The sequence below is a fragment of the Cotesia glomerata genome, linkage group LG7 (assembly GCF_020080835.1).
Source record: "Cotesia glomerata isolate CgM1 linkage group LG7, MPM_Cglom_v2.3, whole genome shotgun sequence".
NCBI lineage: Eukaryota > Metazoa > Arthropoda > Insecta > Hymenoptera > Braconidae > Cotesia > Cotesia glomerata.
Window position 1 is genome coordinate 18,009,603 of NC_058164.1, and position 3,529 is coordinate 18,013,131.

Consider the following 3,529-nt stretch of genomic DNA (forward strand, 5'->3'; position numbering starts at 1 on the left):
AATAATGAACCTACATAAGCCTACATGAACCTACATGAGCCTACAGGACAATTTTTAATTGTTTTGATCGATATTTTTAATATCTTTAATTGTTTCGATTGATCAATATAACCTCGCAAAATACACTTATAACAATATTAAATAGTATAATACAAATAAATTTAAATAGTAACTAAAAATTTATTGATAAAAAAACTTAAAAATTCAATTTATAAATTGAATAATATCAATCAAAACAATTAAAAACTATTCTGTAGGTTCATGTACGCTCATATAGGTTCATTATTCTGACTCGGGTAAAGCTGTTACTTTTAATTTCCTCATATATCAATTTATTTACCGTGTCTTTGATGTCATTTCCAAGTATGAATATTGGCTGCTGCCTGTAGGACTTTTGTTGCCCTCTATCAGTGCCGTTAGGTACTGTCTGGTCGCTTTTACCAGCTGTTTCATCTTGGTTAACTTATTCATGTTGACTTGTTGAGCTGGTTGGGGGAATCTCATTCGTTTCAAGATTAGTAAATTTATTTGGGCTTACTGGAATAGATTCATCGCTAGTTGTGTTTAACTTACGTTTCGCTGGTTTTTTGGGGCGCTCCCATTCGTCGTCATTCTCAATATGGACTTCCATTCCGTCTGATGTCATGGATGTCAGAGAGTTTGTTCTGGATCTAGGTGCATTTAAATTAGGTTTGTATTTGTCATCTTTTTTGGGTTTTCCGCTCACAGTCGCTAAGATTTCCTTATACTTAGCTTCTAGTAAGAACGAATTTGTTCGCGTTATTCTTGGTGTTTTTTTCACTCCAATTTCACTTGGGCCTGCGCCGCGCTTTCGCTTGTAATATATTTGTACTATATTTTATTCTATATACATTAAGCCACACCGTCCATCTTACGGCAAGCATTTTTACAAATATAAATAATGCTGTGAAGCGGGAAAGAATAGGAGTTACGGTAATTATTACGTGAAGCGTTCCACATTCACGTAACAGGATATTGGTAGGAAAGGATTGAGAAAGGAATGTGGAGAGGATCATCTTAATGTGAGTTTATATTAGACCTCATATAAATAAGTCCATAGCATATTCTTGTAGAAAATTCAACGCTCTACAAAAAAGGTCTCTTACACTTTTATCATAAAGACAACCGTTCTAAAGTTATTCAGACGTAAACTTCTAAATGTATAAAATTTTGATTATTCAAGTATTAAACTGATACAAATTAATTTATTACTGTCTTAAAAATTATTTTTATATGTAAAATTGGTTCTAATACGCTAACATTTTGTAACAGGTAAATCCTTAGCTTGTAAGCTCGCCGGAACCAGGGTCAATTTTATTGAGGAAATATTGATAAGATAAATAATTAATTAAAATTAAAAGAACTTATTTGCCTTCAACAGTTGATTAAGAAAATATAATTTAATTGAATAAAATAACTACAGAGTAATGCAGTTAATTCTTTACAAGAAATAATTTAAAAGAAACTTAAACGATCGCTAATAAACAGACGGTCGGTAAATCAAATCGCGAACTAAGTGAACTCAAAGCTAGCTCCCCCTTCCTGGTGACTAGTCGTCGTCCAGGAGTCTCTGACTCTATTCCCAGGCACAAGCGGATCAAATCCTTCTTACCCCACCTACTCGGTTTGCGTACCAACAGTATCTCGGCAGAAGGCGAAGATACTGGGAGAGTAATAATTAATTTTTAGCAAGTGTGTATCCAGCGACACGCACTAACTAAAATATTAATTAATGTAAAATCAACTTACCTTGATTTTATCCCAGCGGACCAAACTCAAGGTATCTTGATTGGCGAGAACACAATCCAGCGACTACCCGACCAGAAATTTAAGTTCGGCGGTGGTTCGTTTCGAATTAGGCATGCCGAATTCCAAGTTCGCGCCGAACCAGGAAGCCAAAGTTGGCCCACGTCCCGGAAGTAACGCAGTCGCGAGTTTGGGCCTAACTTGGCTTCCGACTTAGGCGGTGGTTTGGAAACCACACTTGCTGGTGACTATCCAAGCCTCATTCGGTCCGAATTTGGCTACCTAACTAGGCAGCAATTCAGAAACTAAATTCGCACGGAAGAATCCAAATTGAATCCTTTTTTTGTTTTTAGCTATTTTTATTATAAAGCAAAAATTAATAATAATGAATGCTTATTTTTTTTAATTTACTTTTTAAATTTTAAATATAAATATCGACTTTAGGACAAAATTTTTTAAATATTAAGTAAATAAAAAAAATTTTTTTTTTTTATTTAGTATTATTTTTTTTATATTTTCGGTCATTTTTTTCGCTTTTTAGGGTTTTTCTTACTATGAAGAAGTTTTTTTTGATTGGTCGATTTTATGGGTCAAGGGGGGAGGAAATGATGGAGTTAGATACATTAGTCACACACAACACTTAAATTTACCTCACACTCGCCTTAAGAATAATTATAATTAATAATTATTAATTATTAAAAATTTTACATGTCGAACGCGAGACTCGAACACTGTACCCGACGCACGAGAGCCCTATACCATACCGCGACGCTACGCCGATAATGAGCGACCTCTTGCCTCAAGATACTTATAAGCCCGACACTTCGGCAAACATTCGGTTACCGTTGCAACGGTCGAGTTAGGAATTCCGATATTATACCTAAGTGAGGACTTGCCACAGACTTACCTAGTCAAGTTTCATTTTGATAGACCAAGCTTCAGAATACAGGTTGCCGTTATTTCATAACAGTTTGGCAATCCACGACATACCGAACTTAGGCATTTCCACTGTTTTGCCTAAAGAAGCTCGATCGTGGTATGCCAAGTTTCGGTAAACCTTTGGTTACCGTTATTTCATAACAGTTTGGCAACCCATGAAATGCCGAACTTAGGCATTGCCATAGGTTTTCCGAAGTGAGTCCGAACTTGGTGAACCAAACTTCGGTAAGCCTTTGGTTACTGTTATTTCATAACAGTTTGGCAATCCATGATATACCGAACTTAGGCATTTCCACAGGTTTGCCTAAGTAAGCCCGAGCTTGGTGAACTAAACTTCGGTAAGCCTTTGGTTACCGTTATTTCGTACTAATTAGGCAATCCATGATATCCCGAACTTAGGTACTGCCACAGGTTTGCCTAAATGAGCCCGAGCTTGGTGAACCAAACTTCGGTAAACCTTTAGTTACCGTTATTTCGTACTAATTAGGCAATCCATTATATGCCGAACATAGACAGTGCCAAACTATTACGAGATTACATCGAATGTGGAATTCTTTTGGCATACCAATGTTCGGCTTGCTTGCTAAGCCCAAAATAAATAAAAGATCCGAATTGGGGCTAGCCTGAATTCGGAAGAAGACCAACTTTCACCCGAACTGATTTTTCGGCATACCTCACTAAAAATCTAATCGGGTAAGCGTTTCGGTAAACCTTTGGTTTCCGTTATTTCATAACAATTTGGCAACCCATGACATACTGAACTTAGGCACTTCCACAGTTTTGCCTAAAGAAGCTCGATCGTGGTATGCCAAGTTTCGGTAAC